This window comes from Cucumis melo, chromosome 1 (genome assembly GCF_025177605.1).
Source record: "Cucumis melo cultivar AY chromosome 1, USDA_Cmelo_AY_1.0, whole genome shotgun sequence".
Classification (NCBI taxonomy): domain Eukaryota; kingdom Viridiplantae; phylum Streptophyta; class Magnoliopsida; order Cucurbitales; family Cucurbitaceae; genus Cucumis; species Cucumis melo.
Genome location: NC_066857.1, coordinates 20,048,699 through 20,070,272, shown reverse-complemented (window position 1 = coordinate 20,070,272; position 21,574 = coordinate 20,048,699).

The following is a 21,574-nucleotide window of genomic DNA, read 5'->3' as shown; positions in this document are numbered from 1 at the left end:
ACAGGCCCCATTACATCGGGATCTCGAGCGGGCTGAGATTGCAGTGTCGGTGGGGGCAGTTACTATGTAGTTAGCCCAGTTGACGGTACAGCCGACTTTGAGGCAAAGGATCATTGATGCTCAGAGTAACGATCCTTATTTGGTTGAGAAACGTGGCCTAGCAGAGGCAGGGCAAGCGGTTGAGTTCTCATTATCCTCTGATGGTGGACTTTTGTTTGAGAGACGCCTCTATGTGCCGTCAGATAGTGCGATTAAGACAGAATTATTATCTGAGGCTCACAGTTCCCCATTTTCCATGCACCCGGGTAGTATGAAGATGTATCAGGACCTGAAGTGGGTTTATTGGTGGCGTAACATGAAGAGGGAGGTAGCAGAATTTGTTAGTAGATGCTTGGTGTGTCAGCAGGTTAAGGCACCAAGGCAGAAACCAGCGGGTTTATTACAACCCTTGAGTATACCGGAATGGAAGTGGGAAAACGTGTCCATGGATTTCATTACAAGACTGCCGAGGACCCTTAGGGGTTTTACAGTGATTTGGGTTGTGGTGGACAGACTTACCAAGTCAGCACACTTCGTTCCGGGTAAATCCACCTATACTGCTAGTAAGTGGGCACAGTTGTACATGTCCGAGATAGTGAGGTTGCATGGGGTGCCAGTGTCGATTGTTTCTGATAGAGATGCCCGTTTCACTTCCAAATTCTGGAAGGGTTTGCAGACTGCTACGGGCACGAGGTTGGACTTTAGTACGACTTTCCATCCACAGACTGACGGTCAGACTGAGCGTCTGAACCAGGTTTTAGAGGATATGTTGCGAGCGTGTGCATTGGAATTTCCAGGTAGCTGGGACTCCCATTTACATTTGATGGAATTTGCTTATAATAACAGTTATCAGGCTACTATCGGCATGGCACCATTTGAGGCCTTGTACGGCAAATGTATCCCCGGTTTGCTGGGGTGAGGTGGGTGAGCAGAGATTGATGGGTCCTGAGTTAGTTCAGTCTACCAACGAAGCGATACAGAAGATTAGATCACGCATGCATACCGCTCAGAGTAGACAGAAGAGTTATGCAGATGTGAGGCGGAAGGATCTCGAATTTGAGGTAGGGGACAAGGTGTTCTTAAAGGTAGCACCTATGAGAGGTGTCTTACGATTTGAAAGGAGGGGAAAGCTGAGTCCCCGTTTTGTTGGGCCGTTTGAGATTCTGGAGCGGATTGGTCCTGTAGCTTATCGCTTGGCGTTGCCACCATCACTCTCGACAGTTCATGATGTGTTTCATGTTTCTATGTTGAGGAAGTACGTGCCAGATCCATCCCATGTAGTGGATTACGAGCCACTAGAGATTGATGAAAACTTGAGCTATACTGAACAACCCGTTGAGGTGCTTGCTAGAGAGGTGAAAACGTTGAGGAATAAAGAAATCCCTCTGGTTAAAGTCTTATGGCGGAATCACCGGGTAGAAGAGGCTACATGGGAGCGAGAAGATGACATGAGGTCCCGTTATCCCGATCTGTTCGAGGAATAAAACTTTCGAGGACGAAAGTTCCCTAAGGAGGGAAGAATGTAACGCCCCGAATTTTCGAGGTAAACTTTTACCGTTTTATATAATTTTTCGAGAATTTTAAATTTTGGATTTATTTTTGAAATTCTAAAATTTATATTTGTAAATTTATATAGTAATAATATAATAGTAATTATATTATTATTATTATTATTATTTATTATTATCTTTATATATAATTTAATATTAATATTTTCTTTTATTATTATTATTATTATTAGTATTATTATTATTATTTAATTTTTCAAAGTTAACATATATATATATATATGTGTGTATATAATAATAATTTATATATTATTATTATTAATTATAATTATTAAAAGTTATATATATATATATATATAATAATAATTTTTTTTATTAAACCCTAAAACGCGCGACACACACCCCCCCCCTTTTCATTTTCGCTTTCTTCTTCCTCACGCCGCGCCGCAGCCGTCTCTCTCTCCATTCCGTTTCAGCGCCGCCGTCCACCATCTCTTCTCCGTGCACGCCGCCGCCCGTTTTTCTCTTCTTTTCCTTCCGTCGCGCACGTCTCCGTCTCTGTCCACGTCGTCGAAGCTTTCCAGCTTCGACGTTCGTCCGCCGCGGCTCCCCATCCATTTCCGATTCGCTTCCAACCGCCGGCAGCCGATAGCTCTCCCTCTTCCTCCGTCTCTGTCACCGTCGACGGCTCCACTTCAGTCTGTGTTCCCGACGCAGCCCTGAACGCCGAGGAGAGACACCCACGTCCGCCGCCGACGTCTCTCACTCGAGCGTTGTCGGGTGGAGCAAAAACTAGACCCGAGCCACGGATCCGATTCGAGCAAGCCGCGGGCTGGAGCCGAGTGAGCCGAGTGAGCCGAGCCGAGTGAGCCGAGTGAGCCGAGCCACGAGCTGAGTCGCGGGCCGAGTGAGCCGAGCCGCGAGCCGAGTGAGCCGAGCCGCGAGCCGAGTTGAGCCGAGCCGCGAGCCGAGTTGAGCCGAGCCACAAGCCGAGCTGTGAGCCGAGGCCAAGCCGACCCGAGTTGAGGTGGAGCCGAGCCGAACGCCTTCAAGCCGAGCCGAGCTCCTTGTTTCACCAAGCCACCTAAGCCTTCCTTCCTCCGCTCCGGGTCACGATGAGTCTTCGGTAAGGATTGTTTTCGATGAATTCCCTAATGTTGCTACATCCGATTAGAGTTTGAATATTGGAATAAGATATTGCCCTACTTTTCTCCCTTGAAGGTAGTACAGAGTTGACGCTTGAGTTCTCGGGTCTCGCGGTAAGGATTGTTTTCGATGAATTCCCTAATGTTGCTACATCCGATTAGAGTTTGAATATTGGAATAAGATATTGCCCTACTTTTCTCCCTTGAAGGTAGGCCATATGGACGTGTCTGATTTTATTTTCGCTTCCGCTGATGTATTTTGTTAGAATATCTGTTTTGGTGATTTTTTGTTGATAACTTACAAATTTTATTTGAAACCTTTGTGAATTTTGGATTTGATGACTTGAGATTTTATTCAAAACTTTTGCAACTGTGATTTGAAACAGGGCCCGATACCGTTTTGTTGTTATATTCCTAACGTTTTAAGAAATCGTAGCTGGTTCATTATAAATTTTGTGTTGTGTGGTCGAGTCGTAGTATTGAGTAATGACCTCAGCTTAGTCCGGAAAGTTGGGTCATTACAATTGTTCTTTTATATTTGATACACAATCTTGAACCAAAAAAAAAAGAAAAGAATGAAAGATGATGGAATTATCGAAGATGGGAAGAAAGGAAAAAAAAAGAAAAAAAGAAAGACAATGGAACAAACCAAGAGGGGAAGAAAGACGGAAGGGCAAACTTGGAATATTTAAAAAATGGCTTACTTCGTGGGCTTTGTTATACGGGCCGTAAATATTTTATTGGTTTGTTATATTTATAAAAAATTCCTTTTAGAATAAGGGTTATATATATCACAACACTACCTGTATAATCCTTATCCCAAACATAACACTACCTACATAATCCTTCCCTAAAATACATATTATCATAACATTATCATAACCCTACCTACATAACCCTTTCCTAAACACATCTTATCATAAAACTACCTTTTTAAATCTTTCTCCCAAACACATGTTATGATATAACAAGGTTTATCATAACACTAGTTTTATCATGACCTTACCCACGTAACCTTTCCACTAAACATATCTTATCATAAAACTACCATTTTAAACCTTTGTCCCAAATACATGTTATTATAAAACTAGGTTTATCATAACACTAGTTTTATCATAACCCTAATCCTTCCAACCCAACCCTTCCCCCAAACGGCCCCTCAAATATTTACGTCATGTTTAACAAAGCCCATAAAGTTAGCCATTTTTAAATATTCCAAGTTTGCCCTTTTGTCTTTCTTCTCCTCTTTTATGCGATTTTTTATCGCCTTTCTTCCTTTCCTCTTCTTTCTTTTTCGCCGCGATTTCTTTCCATCGTTTTTCTTCTTTTCCTCTTCTTTTTTTACGTTTTTTAAATTTGGGTAACCAAATCAGATTTCTTTCTATCGTCTTTCTTCTTCTTTTTTTTTCCACGATTTCTTTTCATCTTCTTTCTTCTTTTCCTCCACTTTTTTTATGTCATTTAGATTAGGGTAGCCAATCTAAAAGATCGTGTAAAAAAATAAACGATCGTGTACCAAATGATGGATATAAACATTAGCAGCAGAAAAATGGATTGAATTTTACTCTATTTACATCTAAACACTTATAGATTAACATGCATTAAACACAACCCTAATTACACTAAATTAGGGTTCAAAGAAAACATACCTTTGTAGCTTCCCGAAATCTCGAAATCTTCTCTCGAACTCCAACCGAACCACTACTAGAGTTGACCCGCTAATCTATAGACTAAGAACCGAGTTATGAGACCCGTTAATTGAAGGAATTAGAGAGAGATGTGGAAATTTGGAGGGAATTAGGTTGAGATATATTTTGAAAATAAAAAAAAACATCAAATGGCCAAAAGTCTTTTTCAATTTGAGATATATTTATAAGCTAATTACATGCAATTGCATGTAATTAGTTGGCCAAAATCTCAACACCTAGCATACCACTAACATTTAGTGAAATTAATCACCATTTCATTTTCTCTTAGTAGGCTTGGTGTCATCACCATAAGCTTCCATATAGTCCACTAAGAGTTAGTGAGATTATCCAACAAAATGTTGGATTTTGCCACTAACTTTGGTCAATGAGCAAAATGGTCATTTGCCATTCTAGTCAAAGTCAAAAGTCAACATTTTGACTTTTTACCATTTTGTCCGTCTTGAGTAATTCCAACCTCCTGAGCATGAATTTGCATTCATTTTTTCAAATTTAAATTATATTTATATATAAAGCCGGTCAAAGTTTGACTTTTCAAAGTCAAAAGTCAACATTTTGACTTTTTACAACTTTGACCATTTCCATTAATTTCGAGCTTTCGTATATGAATCTCTATTCATATTTTTAATATTTAAATCACATTTAAACATAAAGCTCTTGCTCAAAGCTATAACCGACGACTATATCACTTGTAGTTGTCAGTTTCTCTCTCTTTATATAATTCGAACCATTCGAATTATTCCAACATGTTGTTCTAAGTTAATTCCATATAAGCTAGTAGGGAAACCTAATGGACCTATAGATCATGGGCGCCAAAAGATCCGAGATTAACTAGCTAAACCCTTTTAGATTAAGCTAATCAACATTTGTTAACTAATGAGTCATTCCACTAAAGTCTTGTAATTGCACTCCCCTTACTATAGATAAAATTCTATCCATCTGATATAATCATGATTAGTATGTTAATTCTTCACAAGCTGTTCATAACCCCGGCTAGGTCGAAATACCATTTTACCCCAGGCTACATCTTGTTCCTTAACTCCCACTGACCCACTATTGAACAATTGGTTTAAGGTTCAACCTATAAACCAAATCCCTCTCGGGCCAATGAGAGAGTGGGGCCCCTTGTTCAACACTTGGATTCAGTCCTTAAGAGAACAACCTATCTACTAACCCTAAAGCGGGTAAGAGTGATTTTCGTCTTGCACCCTATGTCCCTAGCTATCCACCCGATCTTACCCCTGAAATGGGAGGCTTGTTCGGCCAGCACCATTGAGCTTCCCTCACCCATGCAGATCTAAGGATAATACCGTTTGAACAGAAGTTCATAGTTAGCTCAGAATTAATATTAAGTTATCTCGGTCATAATTGAAATAGTCAGTTTATATAGTCAACAGTGTTATAACTTAAAAGTGACTATTTCTTGGTTCTAGTCTTATGTAAACTCTTTACTTAGGATGCCCCCACTTCCATGTCTCTACATCAACAATTAAGGATCACTTTGTTTGTACAAATTATAAAGCGGGTTGCATCCATAACATTTCCAAAATAAGGCACCCAACCTTATTCATTCACTATACACCGTTTGGCTATGGACTTGAACTTGATCTAAGTTTATTTCTCTATATAAAGTTCAAGTCTACACTAGATAGCCTCTAGACATTAGTTTATTGATTCAATATTATAGTATTATATTTTCACTAATAAATCCTCAATAAACACTTTATTGAATAGAATGGAATTTAAACTACAAACTACGTTTTAGAACATAAATTCCAACACCAAAAGAATTTAAAAAAATTGTTTAGCAAAATCTAAACGATCGTGTACCAAAGAATCTTGAATAAATAAATGATCGTCTAAACAAATCTAAACGATCGTGTACCAAAACAATCTTGAAAATTTTTATTTAGCCAAATCTAAACGATTGTGTACTAAATTTTGGAAAAAAAAATCATTTAGACTTGGGTTAATCAAATCTAAATGATTGTGTAGCCAAATCTAAACGACAAAATTTAAACGATTGTGTAAGTAAACTAAACGATAGAACCAAAAAAATAAATTGTTTAGATTTGGCTATCAAAATCTAAACGTTCGTGTACCAAATATATTATGCTTGTTGTTGACAGCGTGGTTGACAGAGCATTTTTGGTATTTTCCATTATGGACCTGTGGGTTTTTCCATTTTCGGAATTGTTCTATACAATGTAAATATTTTGCTGCTTTATTATATTTTTTAAAAGACCATTCTTTTACTTTTTTACATATTATTAAATAAGTGAATAAATAAATATTTTATTTATATTTAATTATATATATTAATTATATTTATGTTCGGGGCGGGTGGAGGATCGAGGCGGGGTTGGGGTCGACGTCGGGGAATGTATTCCCCATCCCCGGTCTTGTGTTGCCAACATGGAAAAAATTTCCCCACTCCCTCCCCTATTCCTCGTGTAAACGGGGATTCTCTGTCGGGTTTAGAATGGGACCCTGCGGGTTAAATGGACATCTCTAGTTTTGACTTCATTGCTTTATCTGATAGGCTACAATAACTTATATTTCTATAAGTTATCATCCACATGCATCAATCGATGTACTTTCAATCAGGCTGTAGGTTTGACTTCTTGCTTTTAAAGTCATAGTAGTAGAAGAGAGAAAGTACAGTCACACTTAGAGGCTTAAGCCAAGTCCCCAATCTAAACCTTGAAATCCAAAAAAAAATCCCTGAGTTATCCAAGGAACTCTATAGAAGATTAAGGACTGAAGTTAGTTGGACAAAAAGAACCTCTACATAGACAAGTTGGGAGACCAAAAGTAGATTTGTATGGCCGAGAGGTGTCAAGACAACCTCTATAGGACAAGGTGTTATTATGGCATGTATGTTAGGCAAGCAAACTAAAAGTTGGGAAGAACCTCTAAAAAGAATACCATGCGACCAAAAGACAAAGGTCATGGACCATGCGACCAAGCACAATGTGCGTTGCTACCAAGGGGAAGCTAGAAGACTAAAGGCTATAATGTCGATGACTATGTGACCAAGCTAAGAATAATTTAATTTAAGGCTAAATACTTGGATAACTTGTATTTACTAAAAGCATTAAGAAATGTATGAGAGTTTAGGTGAGCAAACGGGAGCTCTAGTCGTTCTAGGCAACAAAAATTACTAAAGAAGCCTCATGGAAAATTGAGTGGGTATTTAAGGATGACTTAAGTTTAATGAGGTAAGATGTGAGGTGGAATACAAGTAGACGACATGCAAGATACCTAGGTTTTTCCAAGTAGGAGGTGTGATGTAAGTAGCATGAGGTGCAAGGTGACAGGTATGGAGAGTAAGAGGCGTAATACACGATGTCAAACAAGGAACAGGCAAGGATCACTATATAAGGACCACTTTGGATAAGTAGTGTTCACAATCCACTCATGCGAATTGAGTGACGCCACCTAGAAAATCTCCTATATTATGTCTAGCATTAAGGAAAAGACCACCAAGAAGAAAGGAGATCAAGAAGGTAGGCGTCGAAGTAAAGAAAGACTCAAAGGTCATTTTCGTAAGGAAACTAAGCAGTGCGAGCTATCTTGAAGCTACATAACTCAATACTTAGAATTTGTGGCTGAAATTTTGAGGAGGATAGTTAAGACATTTTTAAGCAAGTATTTACATGAAAATTTCTTGATTTGAGTTCTACATTTTAAGTTATTAAGCTCCAAAATCGAGTTGAGTTTATGGTCGAAAATCATGTTTCTAAGCAAGGCTAAGGGTGGGTCGAGTGCCAAGTTGATAGAGGGAGATGGGCGTGCAAAATAGGTAGTAGAGGTTATTTGAGCATTGGAGCATGCGAGGAACATGTCCATCGCACGACTAAGCGGTATCAGCGCACGCCTAGGCCATGAACGTGCAAACAAGTATGTCATGCACAACGCACAGTATGGCACGCAAAGCATGTAGCGGACCTTGCACACAAGCACACAAAATGCGACATGCTAGGGCATGTGATGTTAGTAAACACATGGGCCATTGGGCATGTACATGTGTATAGTCTACCGCTCAAGCCTACGCACCAGCCAACCTATTTTACAATTTTGGGCATTTTGAGATGTTTTAGCAGTTTTTGCTTAAAGTTTAAGTATTTTCTTATTATTAGGCATTAAATGGAGTGATACCCTATTTTAAGGAAATGTAAAGTTTGGTAAATTTTCATAAGCTAAGAAGGAAAGCTTTAAGTTTGTGAGTGGATAAAACTTGTTTTAAACGTTGGTTATCAAACATGATTTCAAGTTCTACAAGCACTAGCTTGTGAGTGATTTGCATTAAATGATTTACTTAAATGCTTATGATTTCTAAGGTGAATTTCAAGTTTTGCAAGCAACTTGCATTCAAATGTTTCATGATGCTATGCTAGTACTATACAAATTATCTTAGAATGTGCCCATATGATTCCCGATTACTGATGTAAAGGCTTATAGAAGGGCTTAAGTTGAGTGCCTATGTAGAAAAGGTTCAGTAGCAACTGATCTATGTTATATTATGAATGTATAGTAAGAAACTGGTATGCAATAACTTAAAGTATTTATAAATGTTTAAGGAACTTATGAAAAGTTTCTAAAGCTTATTGTGCTATGTTTACAATGATTTCTATGTTAAAATTAAGCATTGAGTATAACTATTTGGAAATTATGTTTTGAAAAAATTATTCATTGAACGTTTTCAGCTCATTTTTTTCAAATATTTTCTCACTTTCCAATTAAGGATCATGTTGCCCTGAGTTGAGCTTATCACTTTTAAGCCAACCAATCTGTTAAAAGATATTGCAAAGTTGTTATGATTATGTAACAATGTTGTGGGTAAAGGAATGTATTAGAAGTCTACATGTTGTCAAAATCTTTGTAAGTACCATGTTGTATAAAAGTTTATAATAAAATGGTCTGCACTTGAATTTCCTGAAATTGAAAACATTTCCTTCAATTAAAAAGGATGAGTATTATGCTTTCGCTAAAATTTGAATTAAGTAAGGGTTAAAGAGGTTAGGGTCAGCAGGCATCATCGATGTAAGAGAGGGTATCTGTTGACTTCATGTTGTCTCTCGAGTCGATAGTAGGTGGTATAGAAGGGGGGTGACACCCAACTTTGTAGTAGATGTGTAGGATTGGAGAGAACTAAATATGTACACCTCACCTTTGTTGAGGTCTATGGAGAGCAACAACAAGTGTTCCTCATATTGGTTGTCGTGTACACAAAATCCAGGATCACGTTAATGTTTATCAAATTTACCCAACATGTAGTCCTTGTATGTGTCCTCATCCTCCCATATTAAGGCAGCTTTTAATTGTTCCTTCTTCTTGATATGCTTAATTATGCCATCCGTAAGATTATGGTGACTCTAAGAAGTGCGCAATAGAAGTTAGTGAAATCTTATTTCCTTATCTAGTTTATTAGAACAATCGTATAATGTATCTTTTTGTTCAAGATAAAATGTTTATCTCGATGAATGGCATAGACATTCATTCTACTTTAAATGAAAACAGCTTATATCTACTAAGGTCGTTAGTATATAAAATGCTCCATAATGTTGAAATGTTAAACACTGCAACTATTAAAACCAAGAAAAAGAAAAAAATACTCTTAAAGAAAATGTTTATCTTTGGCAACTATTAAAACCAACTAAGTCACATTAATCTCAATAGAATTAAGAGATTGGTTAAGAATGGATTTTTAAATGAGTTAGAAGAGAATTCTTTACCAATATGTGAGTCTTGTCTAGAGGAAAAAATGACAATAGATCTTTTACTAGAAAAGGTTAAAAACCCAAAGAACGATTGGAGCTTGTATATTCAAGCCTTTATGGTTCGATGAGTGTTAAAGTTAGAAGAGAGTTGGAACATCTTGCCATTTTTACTGACGACTATTACTCAAGATAAGTTTGATACACTTAAAAAGTTCAAGGAGTAAAAGGCTAACATTGAAAATCAATTAGGTAAAAAGTTTAAAACACTTCGATCCAATCAAGGTGGAGAGTACAAGTGTAAACCCTGAACCGTTTAAAAGCTTAAGTCATTTGAAGAGTTTGGATGGATAAGTGTTGTTTGGAGTTTAAGTTTAAAAGAGACTCAAATGTGTCTTTAAAAGGGTATCCTGAGATTTGAAAAAGAGGAAGTTTGGCTAAGTATGAAGGAATTTTAGGTTAAGCGATCGGGTTATAAGCTAAGCGATTGATCAAAGAGCTAAGCAATTGAGTTGGAAACTAAACGATCGTTTGAAGGTTGGAGCTAAACAATCGTGTAGGAAGTTATAGGAAGAAAAGTTCGTTGTTAGCCAAAGTAAGTGTCTTGGAAAAAGAATCTCGAAAAAAGGCTTTAGGAAACGATCATGTTCGATCGAGATAAGAGGTAGAGTAAAGGCATAAGTGAAATCTCGGTGCTTGTTTTACCGAAATGAAGGATGAAAGCTTAAGATCTCAAACAATCTCAGGGCCATAACTGATCGAAATTAGAAGTTTGGAGCGAACAGTGACGGAAACTCAAGCCATCTTAGAGTGGTGATTGCTTTGGACTTGAAGTAGTGGAAAGTGTAATTAGCTTTCTTGGGCATGTCAAACCGAGAGAAGTGAAGATCTTGGTAGATCTCAGTTCGATCTTGACCGAGATCACTTATTGGATGTGTGATGGACATTTTTCCTTGGAAATTTCTAATGCACAAGATTAGTGAAGTTCAAATAATTTGTTTTACGGATTCAACGTCCAGTGTAGTTTTATGTGTTATGTTCCTTATTCTACGCGATAAAACATGGTTATGGCATGCGATATGCTCTCTATGTATCAAGCTCGTGTAATTACTAAGTCTTTAATGATTACAATTTTCCCTATTACTTGCCCAATTATAAGTGAAACAATAGGTTTATCTAGATGATCCAGAGTCGAACATAGGGAATTGATACCAAAGATTAGTTTTAAGATTCACTCGTTATTCACGCGGTATAAAAGAAGTATCTATACAGTATGGTAAAGTGTAAATTTATTCTATATCTACTTATCTAGACTAGAGAATCTATAAAAGATGATAATATGGAGGTGAGATGGAATTGCAAACTAATTTATATAATAGAAAATGGAGAAATTCTCCGTGTTACTAGACGTTTAGACGATGCGAAAGCCTTGATATGATATGTCTCAAATAACTAGCTTATGATTAAGACGAGCACCTCTCAGTGTCTTAAACGCCACAATTGCTCACCTCTCAGAATGCAAATGACTAAACTTGGTTGAGTGAAAAAAATCTAGAAATTTTCACTTACATAACTTATAGAACTTCACTTTTAAGGGTGACAACCTCTCGACGCCTAATACCCACAATTATTCTCCTTCAGGGATACAAATGATGGAAGTTATCTCGCCAAGGTAGAGTTTGTCTCTAAACTTCTCTTTACGCATGTTAGTCATATCCTTGTTACTTGCCCTCTCGAGTAGTTAGTGATAAGCATTGGCCAAGTGAATGGCTATAGCTTAACTAACGCGATAAGAGTTATAAGCTAAGCTTCTTACCAAGAACTTATCACAAGATTAAACTACAGACAATACATTGATAGATTAATAGTAAAGAAATGATAGATTGGGAAGGTATACACATGCAATATATTAAAGAATGTAGACCTTAAGCCACTGAACAATATGAACAAATACAATGCAAAGAAATACAAAAATTAAAAGTGTGGAAATGAACATTACAAGTTAGGAAAAATGGAAAGTGACATCTTCTCTACTCATACTTTAAGCTCTCACTTACAGATTGACTCGAAAAAAAGAAGATTACTTTTAAAGACAACGAAAAGGCTTCTTTCCGCCCTTTTCAACGGTTTGGCTCATTCCGGCACACTTTGCTTGGTGTAAAACGAGACTTTATATAGGCAACTTTCAGCAGACAACTCCTATTCTTCTAATCATTTCAGCGCCAATTGCAGCCTTTGTCAAGTCACATCAGCTTCAACTACCATTCTTGTCTTCTAGTGAACCTTCCTCGCGTGATGATGTAGTAGTTGTTCTCGCCAAACAGGCTCATGTCACGTAGCTCTTGCGCGAGATTCCTACGTAATTCACTAATCTCTTGTTCTGTTTCTATTCCTGCATTACAACACTAAAAACACTGTAAAACAGGCATGGATATTTTTATAAAGTGTACTTCAAAATACTTATGTTTTTTCAACATAATCATGGCGTTTTGATATACTTCTTCTACATTTTGGCCTTGTTATTCTATAAAAAATGCTACAAAAACTTATATTTCTACAATTTATCAATTAGCATTTTTCAAATCTAATGAGTCTTTTAAAGGAAGCAAACTCTCATTTCTCACTCCAAGGGTAAGGTTGAGAGAAAAGGTAGAGGGAGGTGAGGTGCTTGTAAGAGTTGAAGCCAAAGCAAGAGGGGTTTCAAGAGTTATCCAAGAGGTCAAAGGTGTTGGCAAGTTCGAGCTAAAAAAGAAAAAGTAGAGTTCGAGGTTAGTAAGAAAATAGTTCTCTATAGTAGAAGGGGGAAAAGGTAAGAAGTTGAAGTTCTCTTTAATTGGAACCGAAATATTTATTTGGGTTTTCTTGTTATTTTTAGGACAAGAGGAGATTGGGCAGATTTATAAACCAAGGATCTAGAGCTTGCATCGTTGAGTGAAAAATGAATTTATTAAATGTTTTCAAAGCATGTTCTTTAAGTTAATGTTCTTAAAGCTTATGTTTGAAGTAAATGTTTAAAATGATGTCTAAGCTTTGCTTAAAAGTAATGTTGGCGCTGATTGTAGACTTATATGTTTTATGAATGATTTCCAAGCTTGAGATTTCAACAATGTATCTATTTCAAACATATTTACTATTAAATGTTTAAAGCTAAAGAAAAAAGAGAGCTTATCAAGGCATAGTTACGTTTAAAGGTTGCTAAAATGCAAAAAGGGATCTTTAAAAGGTGAAGGTTTGCTTTATGCAAAAAAGGTTCTCGAAAGGATTTGATGATTATGTTTAAAGGTTTGCTTTATGCAAGAATGACTTTTAAATGGTTTTTTAAGACTACCGATTTTATAAATGTTTTCTCGAAACCAAGATGTCTTAAAATGGCCCTTAATGGGGTAAGATTAGGGGCTCCAAGAAATTTGAGATAAGGACACTTATCTCCATGATCAAGCTAGCGATGCCTACCTCGTAGGAACAGATTTTAGGGATCCCATCTCCAAAATTTGAGTTGGTATTGAGTAACCTCTACCACCTCGGAGGAGTAGATACTTGGGATTGGAGCAAGAGAAGCAAGGATTTAAGTATTGTTTTCTGTTTTGGTTATAAAGTTAAAGTATTCATATTATCATTTATGTTATTGTATTTAAAAAGGTTCAATGTTTAAAGAGATTTCTGAAAGGTTATTGTTGTTGTTAAAGTCTTTAAAAGGTTTATGAAATGTTTACAAAAATCGTCACTCACGAGGCTCATTTAGCTCCCACTCTACAAAATGTATTCCTCTTTCTAACTAGCGACCTCGCGTCCTTGGAGCCGGATGCACTGCCGCATGTCTATTGGAGGGGTTTTGTAATCATTTTTGTATGTGTCTTGTTACTCTGAACTTATGTATGTTTTGTTTTGTCAGTAGTACTAGGTTGAGTTTGGTCTTGGTTGGAGAAGGAGTCTATTCCTTGTATTTTTGTGGTTGGAAAAAGGGTTGTACAAAACTTATTTAAAGTTTGTCTTTGGTAGGAGTTACTTTCAGTTGTGTTAAATTGTTGTGTGTAAGTTTTATGTCCTTTAGCTTTCGTTGTTCTTCATTTAAGGGTTTAAGGTTAAGGGTCAGTCGATGTCGTCCAGAAGAAGGAGCGGTAGGGGTTGGCTTCTCGCCACATCTCTAGCATAATAAGGAGCTACTTTCGGATGGGGTGACAACATGAATATTAGATTCTATAATTCTATGATAGAACAAAGAATAACATCTCAACTCTCAGCATCTGGTATATCTTAGCAAAATGGTATATCAAAAAGGAGAAACAAAACTCTGTTGACAAGGTTCGATCAACGATGAGCTATGCTTCTCCTGTTATGTCGTTTTTATTGGGTTTTATGTTGATCTGAAACTCATAAATAGTAAATGTAATTCATTGGCTGTTATTAATAAAGTGCTATTATTGTAATTTCAATAAGTACTATTGTTTATTTTATAGTTTTGTCTTAACAACCTAAATCCATTAAATTGTATGTGGAGACATACATGGATCAATGTTAAATATATAACATAAAGGGTCTATAGTATAGGGATAAGGCTAAGTACCATATCTTGGTAACATTATGAATACAACTCACTTTTTATTTGATACAAATGCAATGATCCAATACAATCGTGTAGATAACATGCGAGTAGTGTATCCTATGCAATGAGTTTGCATATTATTGAACCACGAAATAATAACCACTAGATGTAACTATATTGACTAGTTAAGTTTCTATTTCAATAAGATGATCTATGAAACTTATGGTGTGTTTGGATTACATTTTCAAGTGCTTAATCTAAAAAATAACTTATTTTAAAAAAAAAACCTAAACTGTTTGGAAGCCACTAAAAATAGATTTTTAAGTGTATTTTAAACAATTTTTAGGAAAAAGAGTTTAAACAAAAATGAGTTTCTTGAAAAACATTTTTCTCTTAAGTCGATCCAAACGAACCCTTCGTTTTAATCCTGAGTGTATTATGAACTCTTGTTTATGAGATATTGTACTTTGATTTGTATTGATGAGAGATGGTGTGCAGTCAACTGATCTCACTCCCTTTCTGAATGATACTACCTGACCTTGATTATTAAACCCTTTGAAAGAATAAACAAATTAAAACTTAAGCAGTAGGCCAACACTAATTCATAAATTAACAAACTTCATTACACAATTTATGAGAAAAGGTTAACGCTATATGCCATTAAGTACAAACAACGCTACATAACAAACAAAACCTAAACAACTTGACTAACTTATTCTCACACATAAGTACATGACATGGCTTAACTTGAAGTACTAACCAAAAGAAACAAAACCTATAACAAACTAGTACAGCAGACTTTTGATAACGGATCAAGCTTTCGGGTCACAATCTCTTCCTAGAAAATGGAACAGGAAAGGGTGAGCTAAATAGCCCCATGAGTGACGATTTTTAAAAATATACTTTTGAAACAATCTAACTTTAAACTTAACCTTTTTTGCATAAACAATTCATGAAACACAATATAACATAGAATCCTTAAAACTTATTTCTTGTTAAATTCTTTCTTTTTCTAAAACAATTATTTCTCTTTTATCTCTGTTTATTCTATACCTTGGATTCAATCACGTTAGCTTGATTATTCAAAACTACCGTGCCTGATAACTCAATCATGATATTGTCATGCATGAACTCGATCAAGATAGCAAGCTCTATTCATGCTATCCTACTGAACTCAGTGGTAGTGGTTAAGTGGTCAGCATAACCTTATACTCTTGAAGCTTTGTGCACATTGACCATAGATAACTCAGTGTATAGAATGAACATGGTTTTCTTACTTAAAGTCTTACTTAATAAACTCATACTTTGCAAATATTTTTCTAAACTATAACAATTCTATTTCTAAAACTAAAGCATATTCATAAATCTCTCTTCACTAGCTTAAACACATTCAAAGTGGTCTAACCGAAACATGAAATCCTTCTTGCAAAACTCATTGTCATTAATAAAGCTTAAACATTCAACTCAAATAGCAACTAATAAAACATGCTTTTAAAACTTTAGAAATCAATTTGTCACTTAGAGATGGTAGCTTAGATCCTCAGCTTGTAAACTTGCCTAATCTCCTCTTAGCTTGAAATAATGGAAAATAAATACATTTAATCCCTTTTGATTACGAAAATACCAAAATTTTACTTGCAAGTTTTTAAATCACCAAAACAGCCCAAAATTACCCAAGATTTGACCTCCACGTCTTTTCCTCAATGGTTGAAGGTCTTCTTCTTCCTTAGCTTCTCTCCATGTTTTACTTTAAAATTTTGGGTGGAAAAGGTTGGCCAAAAGGCTTAAGCGATGGTGAGAAAACCCAAGGTTTACTTATAAATTAGTTCTTACATGAAAATCTTAAGATACCTCTTACTTATCGTTTTTCTTATGACCTCCTGCTTGCTTAAATCCTATGTATTTGCATGCAATGACACCTGAATTCTCTACCAAAAAGGTTCGAATTTTGTCTTAGATCTCATATAAATCCTGCTCTCTCTAGTCTCGGCCAAGTGCAACCCTGGAATGGCTCGAGTACTCTTTCACTTTAACTCTATGCTTCTAATCTCGACTGAACACAACCCTGAGATTGCCCGAGTTCCCAACTTCTTTAAGCTTTTTGTCCTTCATTTGGTCGAACAAGCACCGAGATGACCCTAAACTTATACTTCTGTCTTCAATCTTGTCTTCGATTCCACACAACTGTCTAAGATCCTTACATAAAAGCATTTTGTCTTTCATCTCGTTCGAGCAAGCTTGAGTTTTATCTTGGGACGAACCTTCTATCTCAAATTTCAATCGAAATCTCATAAGGTTGCCTCGAGATTCTCTTTCCAAAGCACTTACTTTGTCTACCACGAAACTCAAATTATATCACTTGGCTAACAAATATCTTTTCCTCAACTTTTCTTCCATCCTCCCATCACAACTTCAACGTCAACTTCTCCATCCTTCCTTAGTTTTCTTTCTTCCCACCTACCATGACATACTTAGAATGACACTACTTGAGTTTCAATTTTTCATCTTAATTTCACTCAAAATCTAACCTTCCAGACTCTTTAAAAGTCACAAGCTCATTTAGGATTCGATGTTTACAATTCATACTAGTATTATAATATGAAAGGCTTTGCTAAAGTTTTCTATTTAAACTTCCTACTTAAGTTATTTAAAAAGCATGTTTTGTTCTAAAAGCTAGTCACGAGTTTTACCTCGCTCTTCCAAAATATTATCTCACTTTCCAAGTAGAGATCATGGATCCAGAGCAAGACTTACCACTACCTATCTGCTAGAAAGTCTTAAGTTTTCATTTCAGTATGTCTATATCCAAAACATGCATGTTGTCTGTATATATACATATATAGGTACATGCTATGTGAGTTATGGGTTGTATAGGGATTTGTCTTTTAGTTGTTTATATTGTCTATATAAGACTTATCTAAACTCAGTTGTTCATAGTTTGGGTTGCACGACTTTTATGTATTAAGTGTTGGGTTTTATGTACTAAAACTCGTAGATAGTAAAGATAATCTATTGACTGTTATTAATAAAGTGTTATCATTATAATTTCAATAAGTGTTATTGATTATATTATTAGTTTTCTCTTAATAACCTAAATCCAATAAACTAACATCCTAAATTGTTTTATGAGTCTTGAACAGTATGTAGAAACATACAGGAATCAATGTTCGAGATATAACTTAAAGGGTCTATAGTATAGGCATAAGGTTGGGTACCTTATTCTGGTAACAATATAGATACAGCTCACTCTGTATTTGATACAAAATCAATGATTCAACGCGTTCGTGTAAGTGACATGTGAGTAAAGGTATCCTATGCAATGAGTTTGCATAAGACCGGAACGCAAAATAGTACCCATTAGATGTAACTCCATTAACTAGTTAGGTTCTATTTTATTAGGATGACCTAGGTAACTTAGTCTTAATTCTGAGTGTATTATGAACTCTTGTTCACGAAGGATTGTTCTTTGATTTGTATGAGTGAGAGTGGTCAAATTGCCAACTCAATATGCTTATCATTTTGCGAACAAGACCGAGTGGGGAGCTGAGAACATAATTACACAAGATGGAGTTCACTTCTTCCCAACTTTAGAATAAGTAGATAAGTGTTTCCTTAAATGGTGCCTCTAGGACTTGAACAAAGAGCCCTACCCTCTCTATGGCACGAGATGGATTTCTATTTAATAGTATTTAAGGGCTAGTAGTAACCTGGGGTAAAACGGTAATTTGATCTAGCTGGTGTTAAAAACACTTGTGAAGGACTAACTTACTAGTATTGGTCTATATCCGTGGACACATAAATATATCTACAGTGAGAAAAGTTCTGAAGTCAGTTTTTAGTGGAGTGTACATACAGTTAATGAATATAGATTAATATGGTTAATGAGTTTAGCCAATTAATCTCATATGGTTGTAGCTTTTGATTTATAGGTCCATTAGGTCCCCCTCCTAGCTCGTAAAGGGTAATCAGTTTTTACGGAATTGGCTATAACTTGAAATGTTTAAATTTACTTCAGGAATTAATATAATGTATGGTGATACATTATAATATAAAGTTTATATTTTAATTAAAATTTATTATATAAATTTAATTTTGGATATGATTCAAAATTAATTTATGAACCAATAAAATATTTGAATAAGTTCAAATATTAATTTAATGTGAATTAGATTCATATAAAAACTATAGGTTACAATTTAATGTGTATATGATACTTATTAAAACTATAGGTTATGAGAGAAATTTATATTTGAATATGATTCAAATTTGGATTAAATTAAATATATGATATTTAATTTAACAATTAATTAATTGGAGAATTAATTAATAGTTTAATTTCATTTGATTTAATTTAACTAATTAAATTAAAACTATAGATTATGTGAGAGATATTCATTTAAATATGATTTAAAAATATTAATTAAATATCATTTAATTAATTAATTAATTAAAATTAATATTATTTTAATAATAATAAGTTATTATTAAATTAATAGGGAACATCGTTGGTTTTCCCACGTTCCTAAATTTTCTCACAACTTTCCACTTCTTTCGTCTAAAAAAGAGGGAGAGATCTGCATAACAGGGTAGAACAGTTCTGTGATTTTGGTGTACACTTCAATTCTCTCCAAAAGAAAATTTTCTCTGAAAATTTCCTTCTCCAATTTTGGTTCCTATAAACCAAATCTCATCCCAGAGAATTTTTGAGTCGTGGTGCCCCAATTTGCAGTTTTGTAGATCCAGAGTCGTCCATGATCGTAAGTATTCTTCCTCTTCTCTATCATTTTTTTATACAACATGCTTAGTCATAGCCATAGTAATTAGTTTTGTAATTTCTTTTGTCAATGTATTGATATTTTTAGGTTCCTAAATTAAATTGAATAATGGTTATGTAATTCTACCGCTCTGTAAGGGCTTTTATCCCTTCATTAAGTTTGTTTCTATATTCAAGTGTGTGTTCAATGATTTTAGTTTAAGGTTAATGGTCAACAGATTTTGTTGGAAAGAGATCGGTATCTGCTAGCTTCACGTCCACCCTTAACCTAATAAAATGTAGTATGTGAAAGAGTGTGACACAATATAGGTGTATTTCACAACCTCTGCCCTTGTTCTTGAGAAAATATTTTAAAAAAAGGGTTTAGAGAAAAATGTTTTCACAAACGTTTGGATGTACGTTTGAGAAAAGTATTCAAAGCAGAGATAAATAGCACAAAGTGATTTACTTAGAAACCCAAATATTGAAAGAAAAACCTCGATATTTTGTTATTATTTTCCAATGAATTTTACAAAAGAAACAATGAGGGATCATAAATAGAATACACAAGGGAATGAAAAAAAAAGGAAAAGATTTAGGAATTAGAGAAAATATTCCAATAATCTTCCCATAAATATCCTAAGCGCCAAGCCCATTAATTCTAACGCTCCCCCTTAAGTTAGGAAGTATATATATCAATGAGGCCCAACTTGCTAATATAAAAGTCAAAGTTTGGTCTGAGAAGCCCCTTAGTAAGAACATCAACAATCTGTTGACTCGAAAGGATTTACAAAATGCATATGCTTCTACTGTCAAGTCTTTCTTTGATGAAATGTCAATTAATCTCAACATATTTAGTTCTATCATGTTGAAAAAGGTTATTAGCAATACTAATGGTGACTTTTATTGTCACAAAAAAGCTTTAATGGTGTCTCACATTCCTGATGAAGGCCAGACAGGACTTTCTAGTGCCAAATTTCCTCACATATTTCCTAACTCATTGCTTGTTATTTGACCTCAGCACTACTTCTGGCCACAACACTTTGCTTCTTACTCCTCCATGTTACAAGATTGTCCCAAACAAAGATACAATTACCGAAAGTAGACTTTCTATCAACAACAGATCCTGTCCAATCATTCTACTGTCAATATGTGAGTCAATAGAATCAGTCATACCTTGATCTCGTAGAGGTTCAAAATCTTGGACTTGAGCTGGCTCATTAACTGAAGACCCAACTTCCTTTCTAAGATTCCTTATATAGTAGGTTCTCCAAGGAACTTGGTTCGTAGGTAGGACTGTGTAGCGAAGATCTGGGCTTGGTATGATAATGAGAGTATGACTGGTAGACTTTAAGGATATCACCCATTTAGAGTTAGACATTTTACTCTCACTCTCCCCCTAAAAATGGCTAACGGGAAAGAAAGGACGATCTTCGAGAAAGGAAACATCCATGGACATAAAGTATTTACGACAAGATGGGTGAAACCATTTATAACCTTGATGGAGCATAGCGTAACCAACAAAAACACATGTTTGAGCCCGAGGAGTAAACTTATATGGGTTATGGTCATGGTTATGAATATCGATTGTGCACCCGAATACCTGAAGACGAACATCATAGATGAGGTGGGTAGAGGGATATGACTATTTAAGACACTCTAAAAGGGTCTGAAGATGTAGGATACAAGAAGGCATTCAGGTTATAAGATGGGGTGTAGTGAGAACAACATCGCCCCAAAGATAGGAAGGAAGGGAAGTAGACAACATAAAAGAACAAGCGACTTCCAAAAGGTGACATTTTTTGCGCTCGGCTACTCTATTTTATTGGGGATGTAGGTAAAAGAACTTTGGTGTACAATGTTTGAAAGACAAAAACTCGTTGATGGTGTGGTTTTTGAACTCTCGACCATTGTCACCCCGTAAAATAGCAATTTTTGTATTAAACTGCGTTTCTACGGTGTTATAGAAGTCTCAAAAGACAAAGGTGACCTCCAATTTGTTGGAGAAAAGAAAGATCCAGGTAAGACAGGTATGGTCATCAATAAAGGTTAGGAACCACCATTTTCCAAATAAGGTTGTTATCTTGGATGGTCTCTAGACATCACTATGGACAATAGTGAAATGGTGGGTTGGTTTGTATGGTTGCAAAGGAAAAGAAC